The sequence below is a fragment of the Sinocyclocheilus rhinocerous genome, unplaced genomic scaffold (genome assembly GCF_001515625.1).
Source record: "Sinocyclocheilus rhinocerous isolate Xijiao unplaced genomic scaffold, SAMN03320098_v1.1 scaffold374, whole genome shotgun sequence".
Lineage (NCBI taxonomy): Eukaryota > Metazoa > Chordata > Actinopteri > Cypriniformes > Cyprinidae > Sinocyclocheilus > Sinocyclocheilus rhinocerous.
This window is the reverse complement of record NW_015628519.1, coordinates 207,993-217,119: the sequence shown is the minus strand read 5'-3', so window position 1 is coordinate 217,119 and position 9,127 is coordinate 207,993.

Below are 9,127 nucleotides of genomic sequence, written 5' to 3'. Positions count from 1 at the left end.
CAACCTCACACCAAATTTCAGGCCGTGTAGATAGGCAAGCATATATACAAATCATTTAGTAAGCAGAAATCCGAAATTTACCTCAACATATTAAGTTAGAGGAAGTTGCGACTGAATTTATGCTTGAAGAATGCGCTTCCAGCAGCCGTGATAAACAGTTGGCGGTTAAAGTTTTCTATGCATAATGTGATTTGACGAAAGTCACGAGACCTATTACTATCTATCCAATCACGTTGATGGATAAAAATAAAATTAAAATAAGCATGTAATGACCACAAACGGAGGAAAATAGCGGAGTAAAAGTACCGATACATCACTTAAAATGTACTCAAAAACGTACAATTACTGATAAAAACGACTTAATTACCGTAACATGAGTATTTGTAATTCGTTACTTCACACCCCTGGTTATTACACACAGCATTTTATTTTTTGGTGAAATATATTTGGTGGGACTATTCCTTTAAGAACTGTTCATGCAATCCTATTGTCTAACAGGTTGATCGTAACATTCATTCCAACGTTTATGGAAATCTTATGCCATGTGACCTAGCATGGTAAATGTCAGGCAAAGGAAATATCTTATCTAAGTTTCAGCTGTTTGCTCGCGCCGGCGCCTCACGCGCACACTAAGCTACTGCATTCATTGGAAACAGCGCAGCCGTTCACCGTGCCGTTGGGCGTGAGACCCGGTGGCATATTTTTGCTCATTGTGATATTTTTCCGTCGATACTGGAACGCGCGTGAACTACAAAGCCCATTTTACCTAATAAGGCTAATAGTTTAGCTTCAGCTACATCGCAGTATGGACACATTTGGATTTGTGCCTGAGAGAGGTAAGCCCAACTTTACTGTGCCTGCCCCCTCACTTTGTGCGCTCTGGCGCCGACCCTGTGTAAATGTCTGATATACCATAAGGTAGCACACTCAGGCTGATGGCTAATGGTAAAAGCTGCACTGGCTAATGTCTGTCATCCATCCGCTAATAATCACCCACTGACCTTGTGTATGAGTAAGCATTGGTCTGCCTTTTGTGCCAATTAAACTTGGCTAATTATCTGCTTAGCCTTTTAGCCTTCATCTGCAGTTCAATGTTAGCCAGAAGCCACAGCAATTAGCAGCCGGTCAGAACCGGGAAAAAAACAAAAACATTACCCGCTACCCGCACACTAACACGTCCATTCCTATCTACACAGAGAGATCAGAGCTTAGATCATTAACTCATAAACAGTTTTGTAATTGACAACTTGACACATTAATAGAAATCTGTGATTCATCATTGACATGACTAACAGAAAACAGGCCAACAGGCTAATACATGAAAGAACAACTGAAAAACTAAAGCAATAGTACAACAATAAATCTATCTATCTATCTATCTTATCTATCTATCTATCTATCTATCTATCTGTCTGTCTGTCTGTCTGTCTGTCTATCTAGCTTAGTCTTAATTCAAATTAAATTCAAATTAGGGAACTGAACTGGAATTTAAAAGTCAATCTTAATTCTATTCTCTGTGAAGAATAGAAAAAAATCAAGTCATTTCAATTTAAATTATATCAAACTAACTTAAAACAAAGGCTGAATCTTGATTAACTTGTATTGAAGCTGAAATTGGTTAAGATTATTAAAATGAGTTAAAAGAACGGGAAAACATGACTTACTGATCATATAATTTTTATAGAGTTTATTTTGTAAATGGTTCAGTTAGGATAGCATGCAGTAACTTGATCAAAAAAAGACCAGGATCAAGAAAGTAAAACATGCACACTTGCCCACACACATTTTTATGTGAATGCTTGTTTGTTTTGACATACATTTTTAGAATGATTTAAATAACATCTTTCAGAAAAGTTGGTGGTGTGGAGTTCGCAATGCCAAGGCCGGGACATGATGAATGCATGAAATTTTATTTCAGAATTTATGTGGCACTCAATGAACAGTACAAAAGGGAAAAAAGAAAGAAAATGGTAATCAGTTTATGCACAAAATACTTACAAAATACAATTTTTTAAATATAATATATTGAAAAATACTGCACTCACATAAAAATGTGAATGCGCACACACACACACACACACACACACATGCCCACACATATTTAACTGACATAAAAGCTTGTTCATTTAGGCACCCACTGACAGAGGTGAGTCTGTCAGTTACCACCTCTAATGAAGCTCAAACTGAGAGCTGTTTCACACACACACACACACAACTTTACATAACTTTAACTGATGACCGCTGTTGAATTAACTAACCGTTAAAACCAATAATGTCCCTGTGACAGCGCAAGGGATGGAAGGATGCAGAGAAGGACTCTGCACTCTGTCAGGAGAGTATAATCAACACTGACAGAGGTATCATTTCACTGGAATATCTCGCCCCCTCTCTCTCTTTCTTTCTCTTTCCTTTTCTCTGACTCACTCTCTCATGCATGCATAATATGACTTCATAAAAGAATGGTGACATGAAACAGCACAGGTTTGATTGGCAATTCAGCGACTGTCAGTCCTCCACTACCAGATTCATTTAATGCAGAGAAAGAGGGGAAAATATCCACGTGGATAGTGAACCGATAGCACTTTTTTTCATATAGATGATAATATAACATAATTCTATTTACACATACCGCACGGCGGAACTCAGATGGCATTTTGATGACATGTTATTTCATCTCTGAATAAAATAATAACTTTTTGTTGCCATTGGCAAATATGGAAACTTACGCAGTCTTACGCCTAGTTTTTCATACATTTCAGCTTTTATGAAAAAGAATCAGAATTGGAAATTATTTTAAAAACTGCCAAGAATCCAAATGCACTTTTTTATGATGTACTAAAAATATTCTTTGGCTTAGATGATAGACTCTTCCCTGACAAAGAGTGATGTTTTAAAAGAAGTTTATTTGATGTCATGCTCTTTTTGAATTAAATCCTCTAATGCAAATGTTCTAATGGGACAGAGCTGATATCAATTCCTTTCAAATCAGTTTTGCCAGTAGACTCAGCAGGGGTACAACAAGGCTAAAGGCACCCCAGGGTAGAATATCTGTTTGATTTTTTTCTCTGAAATAAAATAGCAATAAATACAGTAGCTACACAAACCACTGCAGTACATAGTACAATTGTCCTGATCTATGAGATACAATTAAAATGTGTTGATAAAGGAATAGTTCACCCAAAAATGAATATTTTGTCATCATTTACTCACCCTTATGTTGTTCCGAACCTGTATGCTTTTGAAGAACCAAATAGTTGTTGGTCCCCATTAACTTCCATTATAGGGAAAGAAATACTAAGGAAGTAAATGGGGACCATCGACTGTTTGATTTCCAGCATTCTTCGAAATGTATTCTTTTATGTTCAACATGAGAAAGAAAACCATACGGGTTTGGAACGACATGAGGGTGAGTAAGTGATGACAAATTTTCATTTTTTGGGTGAACTATCCCTTTAAGGTCATTTTGAGGCTGATTGAACAGTCTTCAGTGTCATGTGATCCTTCAGAAATCATTCTGATATGCTGATTTGCTTCTCAAGAAACATTTATTAATATCAATGTTGAAAACAGTCATGTACAATTTTTTTCAGGATTCTTTGATGAATATAAGGCTCTAAAGAACCGCATTTAACTGAAATTGAAAGCTTTTGTAATACCCTACTATAATTTTGTCATATACTACTATAATTTATTATTATACTGTATGCTACTAACGGGTTTGGAATAAAAATACTAATACTATTACTAATAGTTTTTATTAATAAAAATCTCATTCCTAAATCTATAATTATATATTATTTATTTAATATCTATCAACAAATCAATTATATATTTGTTATATACTGTTGTTTTTTATGTACTATTAATCATATATCAGTTTCTATTTGTGCTCTATTGATCTGCCATTTTATTCTATCCGTTATCCTCAGACACATCCAGTTGTCCGCAAATTGTATCTTGTGCCCACTGTCACTGCTACAAGGCTAAGTTGTAACATACGCACAGCTCGTGCAACCAACCCCAGGGTTCTGGCCAGAATCCACTTGTGTTTCCTCACACTTTCATTTCAGGACAACTTGTGCTAATTGTTTGTTAATACTTTTATCCAAAGACACTAACAGTCCACTTCTTCGATGGACAGTCCCTTCGGAGCAACCTGGGGTTAAGTGCCTTGCTCAAGGGCACAGTGGTGATCATTACACTGAGGGATTTGAACCTATAACCATTTAGTAACCACTTTAGATCACTAACCACAAGGCTACATGACCTGCATTGACTGAAACACTTTCCAGTTTGAAATCTAATCAGCTATCTACTGATATAACAGCTTCAAACAACAATCCATGTCAAACATCCAGTGAAACCATTCAGTAGTGCACAAGAGAGACACTAAATGGTCCTAATTGGAGTGTGCCAGCTGACAGAGGTAATGCAACAGGGCTAAGTCGCCATGAACAGATGTCTGATGGGAAAATATAATTAAAGAGAAAAACAAACAAACATAAAGAAGAGAAAGAAGCATGACTAGCGTACTTGATTAATATTATGAAGGACATTAGGCAACTCAGGGCCAGGCCCCTAACCAGCTATGAGGCCTCCGAGGTCCGGACCTCGGTAAATTTTTAATGTTCAGAAATAAAATTTGTTCTTTGAATGACTAATTCGCTGTTAAACTCCTCATATGAATTCCTCATGACATATATAATTCAGTTTAGACAGTTTGCAAGAATGTTTAGCGTCCCTGGTATGAAAATGATTGCTGCGAGATGCTGGCGGAGTGAACGAGGCTTGAGAGAGTTGTGAGTCAGGGCGCGGGCGCAGCCTCCTTGTTGCCGGATCCAGCTATTATAAGAGTTTTTGGAAGTGTCTTTTATCACTTAATTTAACACTTTAGAACGTTAATAAAGTAGGAAGTTGCAGTTTAGAGTCAGCGATATCTTTATCTTATCTTATTTGCAAAAGATTGGAAATAATTTCGTTTTTTTTTATTTTTTAGTATCAATATCTGGCAACACTGCATCGCCGGCACTTAAACTGAAAGCAATCAAAAAAGCCCATGGACAGGTTTTTGCTGACAGGATACGACATTTGGTAAGGGAAACGCAAAAATTATCATGATATTATCTGTCATAAACGTTATCAACGCTGTCAAAAACAGTAGCATTTAACACCAGTACACACAGATCTGTAGAACAAGTAGGTTACATAATCAAATGAAATACGCAAAAGCCATGAAGAAGTCTATGCTATGTCATTCAGTATAGTTAATTTTTCACAAATCATGCTATAAACTTTCATAAGAGCACTAGACAAAGTTATTGTAGTTATGTATTGTTGCAATAAACAACTGATAAAATTGTCCACCCTTAAATATTGTAAAGTATTAACAAATGTTGATGCAATAAGTATGATTTAAAAATAATCATCCCTCCAAAACAGAGAAAACATCTTTGACGCGCAGTGGCGCGCTGCCAAGATGGCGGCGGCCGGCTCTGCCCACTTTGAGCTTCAAAAACGCTCTTCAGGAACCTACGGGTGACGTCACGGACACTACGTCCATGTTTTTATACAGTCTATGACACACACACACACACCCGGACCTCACTAATTTTCAAAGCCTAGGTACGGCCATGCTCAGGGCTACCGGGGAGTGAATTTCGAGGGGGGACGGTGTTTCATTTCCAACTGGTTAGGTTTATTTGGAAATTAAAGTGATTCCTATATTTTATACATTCAAAAGACTACGAAAGCGACCGCAGTTCTGCATATAAACTTAGCGCTGTGTTTAAGGTTCGCTGCGCAATGCCGCCTTTTGCCATTTAATACCTGCAGACTGCAGCCAATAGAAATGCTTCTCTATCGCTGCGCGTCCTGCTCCTCACAGCACAGATCGTGAAAGCAGACTGCAGTATTTGTCCTTCATTGAAACAAACAAAATGTAGAGACGATGTAAATAATAGATTCAGTGTGCAGTGTATAGAGAGCTGCATTCATTAAAATTGAAGTTTGTGAGATCGCCATGAACTAAGGAGGGTAACAGCTTTTTGATTATAAAGAGAGTTTGCAAATGTGAAATTGAATTAATACAACAGTTTTATACAGTTTTTGATTTTATACAAAAGTTAATATTAAGTGACTTACATTTTAGGAACACTGTTGTCTATTTAGCTCTATTTCGTCAACAAAAATATAGTTCAAAAACAAAGTCACAGCTGAGCCTCTGCGCATCTATAGTCTTTGACACAGCGCTGTTTCTTTTATGAATTAATATTTTCTTTTGAACAAATCTAGTGAGTCAATGATTCAATGATCCATTCATAAAATAGATGAATGGATCATTAAAATAGAAATAGAGTCGCTTTCTACGTTCCTAAATGAATCAGCCATTTGAACGAATCGATTGAATGAATGATTCAGTGACAAGGACAGTGACTTGCTGCCACCTACTGGTGGTTTCAGTTTCATTTTTAAAGTATAAATTGAGTAATTTAAATAATTGAAATTTCTATATTTAAAACTTTATATTTAAAACATTAATCTCATAACATTGTTATTATGAAATGCATTAATGCCACCTCTGAGTCTTGTCAAAAATTTCTTAAATTCTGTAAATATTCCTTAATGCCACATTTATGCTCTTCTGTGCCATGCAAATGAATTGTTGAAGCTGATTTCATTTGACGGGGAACTTATTCTTCCTGATTGTATCTTATTCTTTTAATTTAATTTATTGTTTAATTAAAATGTTTAATCAAAGTTTATAAATCTAATTTTTTTTGGTACAAAAGATGACATACATTTAATAAAGTTAGAAAAATGGCATTACAAAGGTTAAAAAAAACTTTAAGGAGTCAAATATCAATAGGAAGGTTAATTTCTGTCATTGATCAGAAGCTGTCTGTTCCTATTTTATTTATTTTTTTAAAGTAGGAGCACTAGTGCTCCTGAAAAGAAATGTAAGCATAGAGTCCTTCAGAGTGTAATATTAAAACCTAACTGCAAACGTTTTTGCAAAGTAACGTGCAGATTGACACACAACGTATCTTTAATTTGGCCAGAATTGCAGGTGTTTGTCTTAATATACAAGAAGTTTTAGAGAAAATTTGTAAGTTGTTAATTAATGTTATTATAGATTATAAAGTGTTTTATAATTAAATACATCCGAAAGGTCATCTAAAATTACCATTATTACCCCCATGCAATATGCTAATGTTTCATGTTGACGTCAACATGAAACGGCTTGGGATCGGGTGTGCCTCACACCATAGATATGTATAGATGCCCCATTCGACGACTCCAGGCACGTAGATGCGGCCTCCATCTTGGAATATGGCGGACGGCTTACGTATAGCGGCCCATAGAAACAGTCGCTAATGAGGAATCTACATATATATATCTATGCCTCACACGTCCTGAAAAGTGAAGCTTTGATCGCCCCCTGGTGGCTGGCTGCAGTACAGGTCATAAACCTCGTGCTAATTGACTGGCTGCAGTACAGGTCATAAACCTCGTGCTAATCGTTACCCTCTCCATGTAAACGAATGGCACTTGAGTCAAAATAAAAAAATAAATTACGCTTCCAATACAATTTTCCGAAAGATGGTTTTGGTCATTTAAGGTAGTTGTTATCACGCTGATATATGTTAAATTGTTCGTTTTTGTCATAAGTTTGATTTTAGCTAGTAATTTGATGCTATAAAAACGGGGCGTGTCGTAATCCGTGCTTGGGATTCATTTTAAAAACGACTCATTTCAATGATTCAGAGTCGACTCTTTCTTTTGAGAGACAGTAACTTACACGATGCACTTTCAGATTTAAAACTTTGCAGGATGTTATCATTCACTTAGAGCTGTGTTACACACTGCATGAAAGGTAATTTTCAAAAATCCATAATAGGGGCACTTTAACTCGAGTGAATAATTTTCAGGGTGTTTTTGAGACATAGACATAGATTAAAGCATATGTAAAAGACAAAATACAGAGAGATGAATTATGTTTGTATCTTTCATCATGTTTTGGCCAGAAATAATAATAGAGAATGTGAAGCTATGTCACGCCACATTGCAAGCTGGGGCGCCGCTGCCATTTTGAGAGGATCACCCTCTGCTACAAATGCTGAAATTAATACAGATACCTGCTTATCTTTTGTTTTGTTTTTGCCTTTATGTTAAATATTCACATTCTTCATTGGATCGTTTGCAGGGAAAAGAAGCTATTTTATCACTTTGCATGATAATTTGATTTTTTTCTCTTAAAGGGGTCATATGATGCTGCTAAAAAGAACATTATTTGGTGTATTTGGTGTAATGAAATGTGTTTATGCGGTTTAAGGTTCAAAAAACATTATTTTCCACATATTGTACATTATTGTTTCTCCTCTATGCCCCGCCTTTCTGAAACGCGTTGATTTTTACAAAGCTCATCGGTCTGAAAAAGCGAGGTGTGCTCTGATTGGCCAGCTATCCAGTGCGTTGTGATTGGCCGAATTCCTCAAGCGTGTGACGGAAATGTTACGTCCCTTACCATATTGTGATGCCTGCGGCAACCACATGTGACGACCCCGGGCTGGACTCTGCTTCGTCCACTATATTATCCAAATAAAGTGTTTGTTCAACAAGCTGACAGAAGTCGACCCATTTCTTTGTTGGAAGAAATATATATTACTGCCAGAATATTAATGCAACTTGTTTTTCGTCCCTTTAGAAAATCGTAATGAAGAAAACGCTTATGCATTAAGACAGTGATTAAAGTTCATATTTTGGGTTCATCAGTTTTTCTGCAGATATTATGCTTTATTAGTAAGGTGTGTACAGAATGTGGTCTTTTAATATCACTGTCCCGGTACATTAAGTATTCTTTATATGAGAGGAAAACTCTTAACGTGTAAATAAACGCATTGCGTTCACATTTTGGGCTTATGTGTGTATCTGCATGTGTAGTGGTTACAAATAATAAAGAAAAATGCAAGGATTATTTTTCCTCAGTGCCATTCAGCCTACTACTCAGCCCAGGTGACCAGTGGAGTGGCGACGTTAGGTGTCCGTGTCGAGCTAGGAAGGAAAGTGCAAGCAATCTGAGGTTGATCTTCAATACCAGGAGCGCTGCAGGTTTCCAGCCAGCTAAGGG